Source organism: Vidua macroura, chromosome W (assembly GCF_024509145.1).
Source record: "Vidua macroura isolate BioBank_ID:100142 chromosome W, ASM2450914v1, whole genome shotgun sequence".
Lineage (NCBI taxonomy): Eukaryota > Metazoa > Chordata > Aves > Passeriformes > Viduidae > Vidua > Vidua macroura.
This window is the reverse complement of record NC_071610.1, coordinates 2,200,961-2,221,538: the sequence shown is the minus strand read 5'-3', so window position 1 is coordinate 2,221,538 and position 20,578 is coordinate 2,200,961.

The following is a 20,578-nucleotide window of genomic DNA, read 5'->3' as shown; positions in this document are numbered from 1 at the left end:
CATATAATATGCATCTATAACAGTAAATTACATTTACAACACTTATCCAGCATGATTTGTGGGGACAGTGCCTCTCTCTTTAAGCCAACAGACTAAAGAAACACCATCAACTTCAGGATACCTAAAATGACAATCTGTCATGCCATCAGAAACCATGACCTCCATTTTTTTGTCCCATTCACACCAAAAGAGCGCAGAGTCCTTCTATAAGCCCTATGTTTGTATCCATCTGTCAACTCAAAGTCCAGCAGGTTAGACCATTCTGCTCTTTAAAAGCAAGTCATTATAATAATTTAAAAGGGAGAAGTGTTTCCTCTTCCCACTCTCACTTTTTCTGAATAAATTGGAAAAAAATAAAGGAACAACTGCCAGGATTTACTCAACCTCTCAGGAAGAAAATTGTCATCAAACAAAGTGAAAGCAGGACATTTTTCAGCCCATTAGATGAAGGTTTATGGAGCTTACAAGGATGTAAATGTATGCATTAATATTTTAAACTGGTTTGCAACCTTAGGAACAATGGGCATGTATAATAGCACTTTGCCCAGATGCCTGCTGTAACACTTTACATGTATACAATCCTGTTTCAACACTTACTGAACTTCCCCAGTTAAGCTTCATGTCTCTGATCCCTTCTGAAAAAAAAACTGAGGAATTCAGCAAAGAATTATTCCCCTTACAGAATTCTATTGGATCCTCACTATAGAACCCTATAGGAAGGCTTGAGACAGAAAAAGAAGGAAAAAATGAAATAAAAATTTTTAAAACTACAGGAAGGATTTCCTTGTCTAGCAAACTAATAGTATTTTAGAGGAGTTTTGGTGGAAACCCCTTAAAGTCAAAATTTTAGCAAAGCTAAGACAAGAGAGGCAGGCACAGATCACAGCATCACTCCAGAATACACTAGGTCTGGAAAAACAGAGGGAAGTTAGGCCCGTATCCAAGTCTTAGAAATCAAATCAGAAGGTATATTCAGGATACATGAATCGCATGGAGGAAAAATGTGACTGTAATGCCTTGCAGTTAGAACTCTGTTTTGAGTATCATAATTTTCTCTCTTCCATCTTAAGAGCAACTTCTCCATTTGCTAAAATACCAGCGAAGAAACAGAATGATTCATTGTACACACATATATCTTTCAGTTTTAAAGATTAAGGCTAACAAAAATCAAAACAGTTGTAACACATAAAAGGAAGAATCCTAATTTCTTCCACCATCCCATCCTCAATACATTAGCCCAACAGTTAGTTTTTAACATTGTTTTCCCATTTTTGGACTGGTACCTGGGTTATATTTTTTTTTTTCTGATATCCTTTGTTTTTTCCAGGATGACCTCCTCATTGTCGTCTATTTTCAACAATCTGATATATTAAACTTTCCACAAACACCCCCTTCCTTAGCCAATAAATAGTCTAAAGCCAACCTATTCTGATACACTACAGTTTTGTTTGGCTTTGCTGACTCTATATTAATTCCAATGCCTGAGCAGCTTTGTTTGTTATCATCTGTGAACAGACTAAACAAGTTAAAACAACAGCTTCATCTATGTGAGCAAGCTATGACTAAACAAGTCAAAACAGCACACTTCATCTAAATTCAAAATTGATTTCTACCCCAACTTAATTTCTAACCCTATGTCTCACTGTTGCAATGTATTTGCAAGGGTTAGGCCATAGTGTGTGTCAAAAATAGGTTAGAAACTGTTGTAAAATAGTTAATAATTGTTAAGCATGTACTGTCGCCGTTGAGGCAGGATGGGAACAGAATGACTCCAATATCAGAAGGCAAGAAAGAACTGATTTATTTCAAATGCACTGCTCTGTATATAGAGATCATCGTGCAGATTAATTTGATTGGTCTTAAAGTAAAAACATCTCACACCATTGGTGCGCTCTGAATGACGCACAGTGGCAGAACATATCTGTAAACAATGTGAACAACAAGAGAGATAGAGAATTATTTACATTCTTTCCCAACTGTTTCCCAGGCTCTTGCCTGGCTAGAAAACCTTCTCTCTTTCTCTCTGACTGAACTGAGAATAACCATATTTCCTTCATTTTGTTTACAAAAAAAAAAATTGAAAAAGAAAAGGCAGTGTTTGTTCCCTCCTGCAGGGCCCTTTCAGGAAAGAGAACAAACAGTTCGAGAGTTTTATCAACTCAAATCCATCAAAACCTCAATTTGGATATTGACTCAGAACAGTCAAAGAGATTCCAAACTCTTATTATAAATTTCAAGAAATCAGTTACCAACTCTAAGATAGTAACAACTCATTGTCAGTCTGCCAAAGGACTGGCAGTCCAACTTGTCAAAACCCATTTCTCAGTGTGAGCAGATGCCCATGACAGAAAAGAAGGTATTAACAAACACAAGCACATATTGTTTTTGCAAGGTGTGTGCACTTGACAGAAGAATCATGCAAGGCTTTTGGCCCATGCAGTCATGTCCTCAAAGAACAACTTGAGTGACAAATTTCAAATCAGGTCCAAATTGCATCCTCAAAGCTTTCAAAACAATTGAGTAGATTTGACCACATTCAGAAACACTTGAGAAATCTCTGAAATGCCATAAAATCTCTGAAATGCCATGGCCACAGCCCTTAATTCAATCACTTGGGCCGAGGCTGTCGTGGCTTTCCAGTACTTTGAGCTGTCAGTAAAACACAGCTCTTTCCGCCCTTTTTTTTTTTTTTCCCATAAAAGCCAGCAGCACCTGCAGGCTTTAGGACCCGGCAGTGCTCGGCGAGGCGGAGGACCCAGTCCAGGGGGCCAGGCCAAGAGTCTGAAATGTGGCTGGGGGGCGGAGAGCCTCCGGCTTTTTGCCCTCCCCCCACCCCACCTAGCCATGGATCAAGCCACAGGTTCTTGGGACCCCGCTCCTCCCGCTTTGCGAATAGGAGCAGGACGCGCGGGGGAGGTTTTCCCAGGAATATAAAATTCCACCCTGATTTTGGAGATCTTGGCACCACTCATGCTCGCCCAGTACAAGGGGCTGCTCCTCGCTCCCAGTGTATTTGTCCTGGCACAGGATACAATGGACTGAATCGGGGCTCCACCCCCATCCCCAGCCACAGTAGGAGCAGCAGGGACGCTGCTGCAGACCAAGCCGGTGTTCCCTCCTGCTACCTCTGCCTCTGTCTCAGTGGGACAGAGCTCAGGGCAGTCTGGGGGAAGTGGAGGGAATGGTGGGCTGAATGCAGGCTCTGAAACAAACAGGCTTGTGATAAGTTAGAGAAGACTCTTTCTTCATCAAGACAGAAAGGAGAAGCCTTGTGTAGATAACAGAAAATCAAAGGAGAAGCCTTGTGTAAGATAACAGAGAGCCAAAGGAGAAACCTTGTGTAGATAACAGAAAACTGCCAGACAGAAACGAGCTAGTATGTTGATTACTTAAGCTGGTTGTGTAATTAGAACTTAGGTGCATATAACATATAACCTTATATGGAAAAGACCATTACAGGGCCGTGGACTTTCACCAAGGAAGAAGAGAGGAGCTTCCCTCGGGCGACCACCAGAGAGTAGAAGACGACCCCCTAGCAACAGAGGGCGCAAGCGCAGAGTACACCCATAGATACCACAGACACGGAAGAAAGAGAGTATAAAAAGACTGCGGGAAGGGGGAAACAGGGTGAGCCGTTTGCGGAGCGGGAACTCCTCGGCTGCACCCAGCGCTGTTTGCTTGCCATCGCTTGCTGAAATCAATAAATTTCTAATTGACTCTTGAAAGGCTGAACAAATTATTCGCCTCTATTTATAACAGGCTGTCCAGCACTGGGCTCTCGGCTGCTGGATCGCAGGGCAGAGTTGCAGCTGATGAGTCGGCTTCAGGCGACGCGGCGACGGGAGCCGCTGCGCCCTGCGGGCGCTCCCCGCCCGCAGCGTGCGGCGTGGGGGGTTCCAGTTTCCCCCGCGGTGCGGCACGCCGCCAGCCCAAGCGGAGCGGGCGGCAGGGCCGCGGCGGCATCTCTCGGCGCTGGCGGCCGCGACAGCGGGGCGGCTTGTCTCTGCCCCCAGACGCAGCGGCAGCGCTGTCGGCTGCGGCGGCGCGGCGGCTTCCCTTGGCCCCGTCGGCAGCGGCAGCGGGCTCGCTCGGAGTGGAACGGAGGGCGGGGCGGCGAATCCCGTTGTCGGCAGAGCTGGAGCCCCCGCGGGCAGCGGGGGGCGTGCCACAGGACGAGTCAAAGGCTCCATTGCCGGTCCCGGCAGTACAAGAGAGCGGGACCCGTACATTTGCGCAGGTTCCATTAGCGAAGGAGTCAGGGGGGCTCCAGCCCCCACTGCGCCACGGGCTGCGGGCGGCGCCGGTCCCCTGCGAATGTTGTCCGAAAAAGGGGGGCTGCGGAGCTGCGGGCGGTGGTGGCGGCTGCCAGTCCGGGGCCGCCCCGTGCAGTCCTTGCAACGTCGGCCGCAGCACGGGCCGCGGCACGGTCAGTGTCCGGAATCCCAAAATGTCACGGTCAGAACCGCTGCCTCTTTGGGTCTTGCCTCGCAGTGTTATGAATAGTTTCCAGGTATTCCCCAGAAACGTGGTCAGGGCTTTCCTAGTTCCCATGGCAACACTAAAAGACCGATATTGAAATGCTAATTAGCTAATTGCTCTGTTTGTTTTCTTTAAACTACCTGGGAACAACCGGCCCCCCACCCCTCCACGCTGCCACTCTGAGACTAACATGCAAATAGAAACCCCTTAGGATCATGGGAGTATTTTTAGGAGATAAAAATGAATATAAATCAAAAACTGAACACAATAGAGGAGTCTAGATAAATGCCCTAGCTGAGGAAGAGGGAAACACATCCCCTGACTGGCTTTTAACCATCGCCATCACCTAAGAGAGAACAGACTATATTAGGCTCTGAGAAGCAGGGAGATAGAGACAGAGAGCCCTGGTGCTGCCACCACGGAAGGAGCGGGGACAGCTGTTGTTCTGCACTTCAGCAGCAGACTCTGCACACCACGCCTCCTCATCCTCGGGCCACCGGTGTGCCACGGAAGGAGAAAGGACAGCTGCTGCTGAGGACTCCAGTGACCGACTCTGCACGCCGCCTTCCTTCTGGCTGCCTGGGAAAGCTACGACTGCGGGGGCGAGCTCTGCGTCGAGCCCCCTGCCCAGCTGATCTTTTTAATAAAGAGCTGAACATTAATAAAGGCATTAGCCCTGTTCATTTCAATTTGGGGGCTCGTCCGGGAGAGCCACGCCCGAAGAGGACCCCCGGACAGCTGGACAGCTCAACCATCTGCTTCGAGGGACCCTCGGGAGTTGCTGGCTACCTTCGGACCCTAGGATCCGCGTGAGACGAGCAACGCAGAGGAGCATCGGATGGGTAAGAAAAACCGGGAGACGAGCGAATGAGTGAGTGAGTGAGACGGGGGCCGGCAGCTCGGACCCCCGAAGTGAGAGGGACCCGCTAGTACCGCGTTTCCGGACTCCTGCGAAGGGGCCGGCCGGGAACGGGGGGAAGCGAGTGGAATAGAGGAGCGACTGAGGCGTCTCCTTAGAAGTAAAGCAGGCCCTCCTCCGAGCGTGTGGAGGTGCCCTATGGGCAAAGTAAGTCCCTGGCAATCAGGGCAAGGGGAATATCCCCAGCAGGGCAGGTGGGATGTGGAGGTCCTAGAGGACATGTCCCCGGCGCCGGCAGGATGGGATAGGACGGCAGGTGGGATGTCCCTGGCAGGTAGGGCAGGGTGTCCTAGCAGGCAGGAGTGACATGTACCTGGCAGGTAGAGGGCATGTACCTGGCAGACAGAAAGCATGTCCGCGACAGGCAAAAGGCATGTCCCTGCCAGGCAGGACAGGACAACAGGGCAGGTGGGATGTCCAAGCAGGCAGGAGCGTCATGTCCCCACCGGGCAGAGGGCATGTCCCCGCCAGGCAGGAGAGGATAACAGGGCATGTAGGGCGGGATGTCCTAGCAAGCAGGAGCAGCAAGTCCCGCCAGGCAGAGGGCATGTCCCCAGCAGGCAGGACAGGATAACAGGGCAGGTAAGATGTCCATGGCAGGCATGGATGGAGGTCCCCGTCAGAGCAGATAGGGGAATGGCCCTGGAAGGCAGGGCAGGATGTCCCCGTCAGAGCAGGCAATAACCCAAGTAAGCAGAAAGGCAGGAAGGCAAGGAAGCTAAGTCTACTAGGAGAGTAAGGCAAGGGGGCTTGGCCGGAGTTCGAGTGTAAGGCTCGGCAGGACGTTCGACCTTACCTCGGCAGGGAGACCAAGCTTCCCAAGCCTAGTAGGGTCAGGCAAGGGGGTTTGGCCGGAGTTCGAGTGTAAGGCTCGGCAGGACGTTCGACCTTACCTCGGCAGGGAGACCAAGCTTCCCAAGCCTAGTAGGGTCAGGCAAGGGAGCTTGGCCGGAGTTCGAGTGTAAGGCTCGGCAGGACGTTCGACCTTACCTCGGCAGGGAGACCAAGCTTCCCAAGCCTAGTAGGGTCAGGCAAGGGGGCTTGGCCGGAGTTCGAGTGTAAGGCTCGGCAGGACGTTCGACCTTGCCTCGGCAGGGAGACCAAGCTTCCCAAACCTAGTAGGGTCAGGCAAGGGGGCTTGGCCGGAGTTCGAGTGTAAGGCTCGGCAGGACGTTCGACCTTACCTCGGCAGGGAGACCAAGCTTCCCAAGCCTAGTAGGGTCAGGCAAGGGGGCTTGGCCGGAGTTCGAGTGTAAGGCTCGGCAGGACGTTCGACCTTACCTCGGCAGGGAGACCAAGCTTCCCAAGCCTAGTAGGGTCAGGCAAGGGAGCTTGGCCGGAGTTCGAGTGTAAGGCTCGGCAGGACGTTCGACCTTACCTCGGCAGGGAGACCAAGCTTCCCAAGCCTAGTAGGGTCAGGCAAGGGGGCTTGGCCGGAGTTCGAGTGTAAGGCTCGGCAGGACGTTCGACCTTACCTCGGCAGGGAGACCAAGCTTCCCAAGCCTAGTAGGGTCAGGCAAGGGAGCTTGGCCGGAGTTCGAGTGTAAGGCTCGGCAGGACGTTCGACCTTACCTCGGCAGGGAGACCAAGCTTCCCAAGCCTAGTAGGGTCAGGCAAGGGGGCTTGGCCGGAGTTCGAGTGTAAGGCTCGGCAGGACGTTCGACCTTACCTCGGCAGGGAGACCAAGCTTCCCAAGCCTAGTAGGGTCAGGCAAGGGAGCTTGGCCGGAGTTCGAGTGTAAGGCTCGGCAGGACGTTCGACCTTACCTCGGCAGGGAGACCAAGCTTCCCAAGCCTAGTAGGGTCAGGCAAGGGGGCTTGGCCGGAGTTCGAGTGTAAGGCTCTGCAGGACGTTCGACCTTACCTCGGCAGGGAGACCAAGCTTCCCAAGCCTAGTAGGGTCAGGCAAGGGGGCTTGGCCGGAGTTCGAGTGTAAGGCTCGGCAGGACGTTCGACCTTACCTCGGCAGGGAGACCAAGCTTCCCAAGCCTAGTAGGGTCAGGCAAGGGGGCTTGGCCGGAGTTCAAGTGTAAGGCTCGGCAGGACGTTCGACCTTACCTCGGCAGGGAGACCAAGCTTCCCAAGCCTAGTAGGGTCAGGCAAGGGGGCTTGGCCGGAGTTCGAGTGTAAGGCTCGGCAGGACGTTCGACCTTACCTCGGCAGGGAGACCAAGCTTCCCAAGCCTAGTAGGGTCAGGCAAGGGGGCTTGGCCGGAGTTCGAGTGTAAGGCTCGGCAGGACGTTCGACCTTACCTCGGCAGGGAGACCAAGCTTCCCAAGCCTAGTAGGGTCAGGCAAGGGGGCTTGGCCGGAGTTCGAGTGTAAGGCTCGGCAGGACGTTCGACCTTACCTCGGCAGGGAGACCAAGCTTCCCAAGCCTAGTAGGGTCAGGCAAGGGAGCTTGGCCGGAGTTCGAGTGTAAGGCTCGGCAGGACGTTCGACCTTACCTCGGCAGGGAGACCAAGCTTCCCAAGCCTAGTAGGAGAGTCAGGCAAGGGGGCTTGGCCGGAGTTCAAGTGTAAGGCTCGGCAGGACGTTCGACCTTACCTCGGCAGGGAGACCAAGCTTCCCAAGCCTAGTAGGGTCAGGCAAGGGGGCTTGGCCGGAGTTCGAGTGTAAGGCTCGGCAGGACGTTCGACCTTACCTCGGCAGGGAGACCAAGCTTCCCAAGCCTAGTAGGGTCAGGCAAGGGGGCTTGGCCGGAGTTCGAGTGTAAGGCTCGGCAGGACGTTCGACCTTACCTCGGCAGGGAGACCAAGCTTCCCAAGCCTAGTAGGGTCAGGCAAGGGGGCTTGGCCGGAGTTCGAGTGTAAGGCTCGGCAGGACGTTTGACCTTACCTCGGCAGGGAGACCAAGCTTCCCAAGCCTAGTAGGAGAGTCAGGCAAGGGGGTTTGGCCGGAGTTCGAGTGTAAGGCTCGGCAGGACGTTCGACCTTACCTCGGCAGGGAGACCAAGCTTCCCAAGCCTAGTAAGAAGGTTAGGCAAAAGGCCAAGTAAGAGTTTGGTCAGGACTTAGCAGGGGTACAAGGCTAGAAAGTCCATCAAGGAGTTCAAAACTTAGGCCAAAGAGAAAAAGAACAGAAGACAATAGATAAGAGTATGACTAGTGATTGTCCTGGCCAAGAGACAATGTAAAGTGCCAAGAGGGGAATTTAGTTAAAAGAGATTAAGTTTAGTCAAGTGATTCAAAATACGAAGTTTGGAGGGGTCAGATGCGCTTTAGCTGCCTGTCAGTATATTCCATTTTAGATAGAAGCACCATTTAAGGTATATATTTTTTTTGTTTTTGAGGCCTGAAAATGGGAAGAGGTTATAGTAAAAGAGCAAATCCTTCCAAAGCAAAGAGAATTCCCCCTAACAGCCCCTTGGGGCAACTGTTAGACTAATGGGATTCTCGGGAGATCATGAAGGATCTAGACAAGAGCAAGATGATACTTTACAGTATAGGAAGTATGGCCGAAGTTAGAATTACGGGGAGAGTGGCCGTGGTATGGAACCCAAGATCAGTGGATGTGTAATCAGAAGAGAGGGCCTTGATATAGAACAACTATCTCATGCAGCTTGCTGGCTGGAGAATTCTATAAATAATGAGACTGTGAGAATATGCAAGTTACAAAGAAATAGAGAGGAAGACAAAGGGAATAGAGAGGGGGAGACTAGAAAAATAAAGGAATGGGACCCCCTCAATTGCCTGTCCCCTTCTGCTCCTGTTACTTCCCCAACAGTTTCCCCAGTTGGTCCTTCAGCCCCTCCTATTAAGTCCCTGATTTCTTTCCCCCATTTTCCCACCTCTGTTTCATCATCCCTTCCCTTAGTTTCCTCAACCATCTCCCCAACTCCCTCTTCCCCTTCTCCAGCTGGAGTTTCCTTGCCTCCTCCCACTTGGGAGCTGAGGCCACCTTTGCCCAGGGTTGGTTCATCACCTGGCATGCCCCCTGGCCTCCAGTGTCTCTCTCCACTACTATTTCCCTGCTTGGTGCCTTAGAAAAAGGGCCCTATTGTGGCACCCAATCCAAAGCACCAAGGGTGGAGGGGCTCTTTCCCCTTAGAGGGGTTCCTGTGGGTAGAGCAGCTGGGGGAGTTAGGTTTGGATGCACCTTTGGCAGTTTCCAAAGTCCGGGGATTTGGGAAAGAGCTAAGAAATTTAGTGGAAGACCCCGTTGGAATATCTAGCCAGTTGGACCAATTTCTAGGGCTGAGTATTTGTACCTGGGGAGACCTGAGCTATTCTAAGCATTCTGTTCTTTCTGAGAAAGGTCCAGATGATCTGAGCGGCAGGGGTGAAGATATGGGAAAGAGAGGGTGGATTGGGGCCCCCAGGGAACCAGGGGATGCCCTTGGTGGACCCCAACTGGAGTCCCAGCCAACAAGAAGGTAGGCAAAACATAAGAGACTATAGGTCCCTCATGATAAGAGGGATCAAAGAGTATCCCTAGAGGAAGCAACACGAAATTGGCCTTTGATGGTACTGAGGAGAAGGATGAGACCCCGGCAATTTGGCTTAACCAACTAAAACGAAAATTCCAGTTATATTCAAATATAGACCCAGATAGCCCAGAGGGCCAAGTCCTCTTAAAGGTCTAGTTTGTCACCAAATCCTGACCCGATATTAGACAAAAACTAGAAAAGATAGAGGACTGGCAAGAAAAGAACATGAATGAGTTGCTCAAAGAAGCCCTAAGAATGTATTTAAGTGGGAAAGATAAAAAAAAAGCCAATAGCCTACCTCTCAAAACTACTAGACCCAGTAGCCAGAGGATGGCCAAATTGCCTGCAAGTAATCGCAGCAGCAGCAGCTATCCTGATAAAAGAAGCCCAAAAGTTGATCCTGCATGGGAAAATTAAAGTACAAACATTTACTAGTGATCGTGGATCACCTCACTCACTGGGTGGAGGCTTTCCCAACCAAAAAGGAAACTGCGCAGGAAGTTGCATGAATAATCTTAGAAAACATCATACCATGATATGGGCTAGTCAATAACATTGACTTAGCCCAAGGTACACATTTTGTCACTCAAACTTTACATCAAGTAACAAAAGTCCTGGGGGTAAGGTGGAGATTGCACACCCCATGGCATCCTTAAAGCTCTAGAAGAGTGGAAAGGATGAATAGAACTCTTAAAAATGTGTTAACTAAATTAATTGAAGAAACAAAGATGAATTGGCTCAGGTGTTTACTTCTCGCTCTCTTGTGCAGCAGAACCAGACCTCGGTCTGACATAGGGGTCTCTCCGTATGAAATGGTGTTTGGACTCCCTTTTTTTAATCACCCCTTTCAGTACAGCAGATTATCTGGAAGGGGAGGCAGCAACTCAGAAATATTTAGAGGTCATAGGAAAATCCCTAGAAGGCCTCCGAAAGAAGGGGTATCTCTCCCAAACTTCCCCTCTGGACGCCAATGCCCACATCAGTCCTGGGAATTGGGTGTTGATAAAGTCCTGGTACACTACCACTCCATTAACCCCCAAATTCGAAGGACCTTTCCAGGTACTACTCACCACACACACTGCGGTACGGACCCAAGAAAAAGGCTGGACCCACGTCACCAGAGTTAAAGGACCAGTGCCACCCCCAGACGCCAGACCAGACCCAACAGTGTCACCCGCCTCCTCTTGTGCATGGACAGTAATTAAGTGACCAGAGGACTTAAAATTAACTTTAAAGAAGACTTGCTAGAGACTGATATACAGTGAGGTGTTAAGAACTGTTTCTGAGTTAAAGTACCATAGAAAAGGTTTAAGTACTTGGTAATTGTTTAATAAGACTAAGTGTCCTTTAGCCAAAGGAGTTACAACTTGGTTCCTAAAGAACAATAGAATTACCCTCAGTCCTGAGTGAAAGTATACAAATGCCAAAAGAAGGTAGCCCTCAAAAGCCAAGGACTGTAAGTTGATGCGGGCTTAAGCCCGATCAAAGAAATAGAGGAGGGATTTGTTATGAATAGTTTCCAGGTATTCCCCAGAAACGTGGTCAGGGCTTTCCTAGTTCCCATGGCAACACTAAAAGACCGATATTGAAATGCTAATTAGCTAATTGCTCTGTTTGTTTTCTTTAAACTACCTGGGAACAACCGGCCCCCCACCCCTCCACGCTGCCACTCTGAGACTAACATGCAAATAGAAACCCCTTAGGATCATGGGAGTATTTTTAGGAGATAAAAATGAATATAAATCAAAAACTGAACACAATAGAGGAGTCTAGATAAATGCCCTAGCTGAGGAAGAGGGAAACACATCCCCTGACTGGCTTTTAACCATCGCCATCACCTAAGAGAGAACAGACTATATTAGGCTCTGAGAAGCAGGGAGATAGAGACAGAGAGCCCTGGTGCTGCCACCACGGAAGGAGCGGGGACAGCTGTTGTTCTGCACTTCAGCAGCAGACTCTGCACACCACGCCTCCTCATCCTCGGGCCACCGGTGTGCCACGGAAGGAGAAAGGACAGCTGCTGCTGAGGACTCCAGTGACCGACTCTGCACGCCGCCTTCCTTCTGGCTGCCTGGGAAAGCTACGACTGCGGGGGCGAGCTCTGCGTCGAGCCCCCTGCCCAGCTGATCTTTTTAATAAAGAGCTGAACATTAATAAAGGCATTAGCCCTGTTCATTTCAGCAGGGCTATGTATATGCCCAACCAGACTGTGAGCAGTTCGGGCGCTATTGCGTCCCTCTTGTCCATCTGCTTCATGAGGCAGCGTCCCAAATCGCGCCAGACTCTACGATCAAAGGCGCGTGCAAGGTCCGCAGAAAATCCATGGTCCCGAGCCCAACCCAGGAGGAGAACGAGCTCGGCCTCAGAGACTGGAACCGCCAGCTGAGGGATATACCCTTGCCAGGCGGTCAAAACCAGCCGTTCAGCTGGAGAAAGGTGGTTCCCCATGTTCCAAGAAGCCCGCCCTTAGCAGACGTCCACTTTAAGAAACAGACAGTGCACTACTTCAGTGAAAACCCGTCCCACTCAGTTCTCGGCTTCTAAGAGCCGACCCGCGGTCCAGACAGGACCAAGCCTTCTCCGGAAGGCATGCGGTTTCAGCGTTACCTCTCTCAAGAAGCCAAAGGTGTCCGGCCAGAGCCTCCATGTTACTGGCGTGGAGCCACGGCTGCAGAACCCCCCCGCAAGACGCCGGGGCTCGGGTCTTCAGCCTAGGCTGCAGTAAAAGTCCACCAGACCCTGTTCCTTCAGGGTAGGGTGCAGTTCACGACGGGTGTCACCAGATGTCGCCGTTGACGCAGGATGGGAACAGAATGACTCCAATATCAGAAGGCAAGAAAGAACTGATTTATTTCAAATGCACCGCTCTATATATAGAGAACATAGTGTAGACTAATTTCATTGGTCTTAAAGTAAAAACATCTCACACCATTGGTGCGCTCTGAATGATGCACAGTGGCAGAACATATCTGTAAACAATGTGAACAACAAGAGAGATAGAGAATTATTTACATTCTTTCCCAACTGTTTCCCAGGCTCTTGCCTGGTTAGAAAACCTCTCTCTTTCTCTCTGACTGAACTGAGAATACCCATGCATGTACTGCTAAAAATTTTGGTTATTATATTGTAAAATGGGCTAAAAGGGTACTTATAAGAAATACGGTACTCAACGTACCGTATTACACCTAATTAAAGTGCATTTCCCCCCCCCCCCCCCCGCTCCCCCCCCCCCTCCCCGGGCAAAAACGAGGCAGCCTGGACAGACCTGTAATGGGCCAATCAAGCACCTTAAACCTTCATGCAAATGAAGGATCCCAACAGAAACCAATCCAAAGGAACAAAAAACAGTATAAAAAGACGACATCCGACACAGTGAATTGATGCCGCTTCCACCTGGAACATCGGGAACATCGCTGCTCAAGAAAGGAAGAAGATCCAGCGCTGAAGCATCCTTGACGGGAACACTCCTGCTCGACCCGCGGGCCCCCTGAGCTTTAGGCCTTATAATAAATGCTGAAATCACTTTAGTACTGTTATGAACAGTTTCCAGGTGTTCCCCAGAGACGCGGGCAGGGCTTTCCTAGTTCCCATGGCAACACTAAAAGAAAACTACTAACTCTAGCTAAGTACCGATATTGAAATGCTAATTAGCTAATTGCTCTGTTTGTTTTCTCTAAACTACCTGGGCACAACCGGCCTCCCACCCCTCTACGCTGCCACTCTGAGACTAACATGCAAATAGAAACCCCTTAGGATCATGGGAGTATTTTGAGGAGGAAAAAAAGAATATAAATCAAAAACTGAACACAGTAGAGGAGTCTAGGCAAATGCCCTAGCTGAGGAAGAGGGAAACACATCCCCTGATTGACTTTTAACTGTCGCCATCACCTAAGAAGGAACAGACTATATTAGGCTCTGAGAAGCAGGGCAATAGAGAGACAGAGAGCCCTGGTGCTGCCACCACGGAAGGAGCGGGGACAGCTGTTGTTCTGGACTTGAGCAACAGACTCTGCACGCCACGCCTCCTCACCCTCGGGCCACCGGTGTGCCACAAGGAAAGAAGAAGGGACAGCTGCTGCTCAGGACTCCAGTGACAGACTCTGCACGCCTCCTTCCTTTTGGCTGCCTGGGAAAAGCTATGACCGCGGGGGCGAGCTCTGCGTCGAGCCCCCTGCCCAGCTGATCTTTTTAATAAAGAGCTGAACATTAATAAAGGCATTAGCCCTGTTCATTTAAAGTACCGGGAGTGTGTTCCCATTTATAACAATGTGCACCATCTAGCCTGCTTCTAAGTTTGTTATCAAAGCCTCAGGAATTCGTCAAGGCTGTTGGAACATAAATTGTGCTAAATTAAGAAAGAAGAGGTTGAGAAAGGCACACCTTGCTAACAAAGGATTTCCCCTTAAAAGCAAGAGCCTACTGCATATTCATATATCTCATACATGATTCAAACATTCCTTTCAAACTAGGGTGTTTCTGCTTAATTTCAGCTTCCCCCCCTCATCTTGTAAATCAATCTTTTTGGTTCCTCGAAATCTGGGCCTTTTCAATAAGGAGGCAATAATTCTTCTCTTGGGATCTTGTTGTCTGTTTGCTGTTATCTCTATCCAGAGAGGATCATGCAAAGAATTTCTTGATTATCTTTTCCATTACTTGAGCTAGTTACAAAAAGTATCTTACATCACATAGTTTCTAGTTTAATATTATGCTATAGCCTAAAAACTATATTTACCACACTACCTAAAAGAGATTAATACAGCACTACTTAAAAGAGATTAATACAGCATAACTTTCCAACATAACACATATAGTATTCATTTTAATATTTGCGAAGAGCCAATCATATAATATGCATTTTTCAAAGTAACCAATCATATACTCCAAGAAATGCAGGCACCAATCAAGAAGTATGTACTTAGTAGTTTGTAGAATCTATAAATATGTGTGTAATGTAAACAATAAATGGATTCTGCTTGATCATATTGGTCAGTTGTTCAGGAGTCCTGGATTTCCTGCAATATCTCACTGAGGGGAATTTTTCACAGGTACCTTGCTTGCACTGTCTCTTTCTGTCTGTGTGCATGCATCTGTGCATATGCTACAGCAAATCTGAGAGAAATACTGCTTTCTTAGATGTTTAAATACTGTGGATATCTAAGTAAGTTAGGCCTGGAAGTAAGGTTAAATTATAGCTATAAACTTACTTAAATGCTGCTAAGTGTTGTTCTTTGGCTAAGCTGTTAAAAATAAGTTATAAGCTAAGCGTTGCTAACTGTTGTTCTTCTGTTACATTGCTAAGTATAACTTTGAAGTTATAACTGTAAGTTAGGTCACATGCTATTACGTGTTATTTCTCTGTTAAATTGTTAAAGTTAAGTTATAAATTAAGTTAGGTATAAGTTAATGTCTTGGTTTGGAAAGACAGGTGTCTGCTAAGGAAGGCAGGAGCCTCCCCTGAAATGGAAAAATGTAGATCCCTTTCCCTCCGAATTGTTATAAATTTGAAATTAAGGGGGGCTCTCAGGCAAAAATATGGGAGCAGGAATAACAGTTCTTTATTAGGGAAGAAAAATTAAAAAAAAATAAATAATGCAGTGAACTAAAACAACACTGACAGAGTCATAATACAACCTGACACCCTGTTAGTCAGGGTGTTGGCCGCAGTCCAATTGGGAATTATGGCTGCAGTCCTCCTGGAGTGTCAGGTGTGGTTCTGTTAGAGCAGTGATCCTGTAAAAAAGGGGTGTAGTCTTCCTGCAGTGGAAGAGGCAGCTGCTCCTCTAGTGCAGGAAAAGCTGTGCTGGTGTTCCAGAAACTCAAGATTATATTCAGGTAGAAATGCTTGTCTCCTCTCTCAGGGCGGAGCATCTCACAGTGGGATGTTATAGTTCTTATCAGTCATGCAGTGACATTCAATAGCCCATTATTAGCTGATGTCTCCCCTGAGAGAGGACTGGTTGTGGAAAAGATAAGGAAAACTGCTCACTTAACAGAAGACAACTGCTATACAGATGGCAAATGAATACATCTTGCTTCTCAATCTGTGACAGTTAAGTGTTGTTCCCTTGTTAAATTGTTAGGTTTAAGGTATAAGTTAGGTTAAAGTACTGCTAACATTGAGTGCTGCTAAGCTTTTAGGCTGTGTTCCTTTTTATCCTTGCCCGCACTGTCATTATGTCACACACACACACACACACACACACACACACTCCCTTAGATAGTTTTTGGTTAATTTCTTTTTTGATGGCCTGGATTTTTTTTTGTTTTGTTTTGTTGTTGCTTGTTTTCCCTTGTTGTGCCTTAACTGTCCTGTAAGTAGGAGAGTGAATCTTGCCAATGAACTTTATTGTGGTTTGTTGCTTAATATTAAATCTGACTTTTTCTCATACCCTTGCCAGTGATTTTTAAGTGATCTCAAACACTCATTTGTAACACTCATGCAGTCAAGGTTACATGCAGATTGTTAGACATAAATAGGAAACTCAGGTCTGCTGCAGGAGTCAAACCAACTTTTTGATGCCATAGTATTTTTTAAGTTTCACTTTTTCAAAAGAAGAAATATATTTTTTTGAGATTATCCACTTACATTGTATGAAGTCCCCAACACACAGCAGAGTCAGAGGGAAGAAGTTTTTTTTTAAAAGAAAAAATTCTAGATCTAGAAGACAAACCCATCATGGTTTAACCCCAGTCAGCAGCCAAGCCCCACGCAGCCACTTGCTCGCTCCCCCACCAGTGGGATTGGAGAGAGAATCAGAAAGGTAAGAGCTGGAAAACTTATGGGTTGAGATAAAGACCATTTAATAGGGAAAGCAAGAGCCAGGCACACAAGCAAAGCAAAACAAGCAATTAATTCACTGCTTCCCTTGGGCAGGCAGGCGTTCAGTTATCTCCAGGAGAACAGGGCCCCATCATGCATAACAGTCACTTGGGAAGACAAGCGCCATCATTCCAAATGTCCCCCCCTTCCTCCTCCTTCACCCCACTTTATATATTGAGCATGATGTCATACGGTCTGGAATATCCCTTTGGTCAGTTGGGGTCACCTGTCCCGGCTGTGTCTCCTCCCAGCCTCCCATGCACCCCCAAGTCCACTTGCCAGCACGGCAGTACAAAAAGCAGAAAAGGCCTTGGCTTTGTGTAAGCCCTGCTCAGCAATAACAAAAATATCTCTATATTATCAACCCTGTGTTCAGAACAAATCCAAAATACAGCCCCATACCAGCCACTAGGAAGAAAATGATCTCTACCCCAGCTGAAACCAGCACAGTAAGAAAACCTTTGATGTCAACCCTGATCCACAATGATTTGTGCACACGTCTTACAAGGTGACCACTTAAAGGAATGGGTCATTTTCTACTTATAAAATTGATCCTGATGGGTCTTTTCAAAGTTTGATGCCTACAGGTAACCAGGTATGATTTTTTTCTTTGCATTTCTATATAAGACAGGCCTAAAAATAACTTTGGGTCAATAAAAAACTTCCTTTAGTAGATTTGAGGCTTTTTTATTATTATTTCTTTAGAGTCCCCCATGTTTTCAAAGTGAGTGCTAAATAACTCATTATCTCAATTGCTTCCCAAATTGAACTTCTTGGTTTGAAATGATTTAAGTAGGCTGCCTAAATACATTTGTGTATGTATATCTGTACTCTCCAGAAGAAAAGAAATACAAGATGAAAAAAGCAAAGCTTCACAATGCACTTTTTATTCCAAATTTATTACATATAAACAAAATACTATTTTCTAACAAAAGAAAATGAAAAGTGATTTTTTTTCTTTCTTTTTCCCCCTTTTTTTCCTAGCATTTGGGTCCATAATTTGGTTTTCTCTGTTAAATCAATCAAGACAATAACCATGTATCAGCTTATTCCAAGGAGGAAGACGATGGTCAGTGGAGCTCTTTGACACACAGTTTACCTGCCAAAAGTTTTCAAAAGCAAAATTCTTCACAAGAAGATGTCACTGGCTTCTCTGACAAGAAATGTTGAAACAATTTCTTTTTTTGTTTCATTCAGATACAAAATGGCAGTGTAGCTCTAGTCAGGTGATTTAATTTAAACAAACAAGCCTCTGTTCCATGTCAAAGCACTGATTTGAAATGACAATTCTTTGTTTTCAATCAGAAATGTCAACATTTTCAGTGTAAGATTTCCAATTCTAAAGTTTTTGAGTTGAGTATTTGTTTGAGGTGGGAGTAGGGTTGATCTGTTCATCACTGGGGTTTTTTGTGCATATTACTGATTTGTTTTCTCCTATTGGTGGAGAGAAGTGGGAAAGGACCACAAGAGAAGGACAGGCACAGCCTCTTGCCTCTATCCAAGCTCATGAGTTTGGGATTTGTAGGCATCATGGCAGATGTTGGCCATGTGGAGAGATCCAAAAGGAAATAATGGTTTGGTGTGGGTTTTATCTAGGATCTTTTGCCAGAAAGCATGAGAGAAAAATCAATGGAGCTGAGGGCACATACTCACCAAATTTGTTGAGTGGGCTTATGGTTAGGTGAGGTCTATGCTGGCATCTCGAGAGCCACACAAAACTCTCCTACCCAGCTGGTGTTAGACTGGGACCTGTGCCATAGATCTCTTGCTACACTTTTTTTTTTCCTATGTGCACAGGCTGACAGAGTTGGGGTTGTTCAGACTGGAGAAGAGAAGGTTCTAAGGAGACATTAGAGCACCTCCCAGAACCTAAAGGGGCTAAAAGAGACCTGGAGAGGGACTTTGGACAAGGGCATGGAGTGACAGGACAAGGGGGAATGGCTTTAAACTGACAGAGGGCAGGTTTAGATTAGATATTGGGAAGACATTTTTTACTGTGAAGGTGGTGAGTCACTAAAACAGGTTACCCAGAGAAGCTGTGGACGCCCCATCCCTAGAAGTGTTCAAGGCTGGGGTGGATGGGGCTTTGAGCAACCTGGCCTAGTGGAAGGTATCCCTGCCCATGTCAGGGGTGTTGGAACGAGGTGGTCTTTAAGGTTCCTTCCAACCCAAACCTCTCTGTGATTCCATGACTCCATTTTTCCCTGCCCTCATCAATGCTGCTGTTGTGTCAGGTAGTGGCACTGTTGAGTACATTCACCTAGGACTAAGCATTGCAGCCACATCGAGTGTGTGTGCGTGCGCATGCCTTATCATTACCATTTATTCTCTCCGTCCCCCCTCCCAGTGCTGCAGGACTCCGGCAGCGAGCGAGAGAAAGAGGAAAGAGAGAGATTGAGCCATCAACTCCTCAGATCTGCTTGACCAAATCACTGCCCCTTGCAGGGAGGGAGAGAGGGAGAGCAGGGGGAACCAGAACAAAAGACAAAATGAAAGAAATCCAGCAGGTGAACAAAAAGCCACCCCCAGGCGCACTCTTTCCCAGGGAAAAGGACGGGGCTTGTGTGTGCGTAGCACCGACCCCCTCCCCCTCAGGGGAAGAGGGTGTTCTTTTCCCCGCCTCCCCTTCATGTCCCGGGGAAAACCTCACTGGGAAAAGCAAAACCGTAAAAGCTTCTCCCCACCTCGCCTGCCTTACAAAGGCTCTCAAACAACCACCACCACCAAACAGAAAGGGAAAGGAAAGGAAAGGAAAGGAAAGGAAAGGAAAGGAAAGGAAAGGAAAGGAAAGGAAAGGAAAGGAAAGGAAAGGAAAGGAAAGGAAAGGAAAAATTCCAAGAACCAGAAGCAAGATACAAGTTCCCTCCATCGATTTCAGATCCAGGATTTTATCCAGTGCATTGGTTTGTGTGAAAAATGCATATTTTATGATTGGCTTTTTGCAAATATTACAATGAATATTATATGTGTAATGTTAGAAAGTTATGCTGTATTAATTCTCTTAAGTAGTGTGTTAAATATAGTTTTGGGTTATAACATAATATTAAAATAGAAACTCTGTGATGTCAGATTTTTTTTTTACTAGCTCAAGAAAATGGATACGATAATCAAGAAACTCGTTGCACAGAGATAACGGTGACAGAGCACATAAAGAGTTACAGCCTCCTTATCAGAAAAGACAAACATTCTTCCACCTTCTCTCAGTCTTTATGGAACCACCAGGATTAAGGGGAAGAAGTTGACAAAAACCAGAAAAATTCTTAATTTGCAAGGAATTTATGCATCATGTATGAGATATATGAATATGCAACAGGCTATTGCTTTTAAGGGTTATTCCTTTGTTCACAAGGCATGTTTTTGGCAGCTTAGTGCCCAAAACCATCCGGACGTCCGTAATTCTTTGCTTTTTATTGTCTTGTAGTGTCCTAATCCTCATTGTCCAAATTTTTATTACTCTAATTTTATTACTATTTTTATAACTATTTTATTACTAATAAACTTTAAAAATTTTACAAAGCAAATGATTGGTGTTTTGCACAAGAAGAAGTAGAGTATGTAACTTGCTGGGTCAAATTTTTAGAAGGAGATTCTAAGGTATACAAACTAAAAAAAGATAAAGAGCAGAAATCAGAGGAAATGGATAAAAAAAATGAAGGTGTTATTCAAAAAAGGTGGGATCCCTTGGACTATGTAACCCCACTAGCTCTCCCTGCAAACTATCAAGCCACCCCCCCCACTTAACTCCCAGCCTCCTGCCTCTCAAAACCTACCTTTATCCCCTCCAGTGATCCCCACCTCTCCTCTGTCTCCTCAAGGAATCTCCATGTCATTTTTTTCCCCCTCCAACAGCCCCACTCCCCCATATATATCCACCCCTTGATGCTTTTTCCCCGCTGCCTCCTACCCCCACTAACTTGTAACTTGCTTCACCTG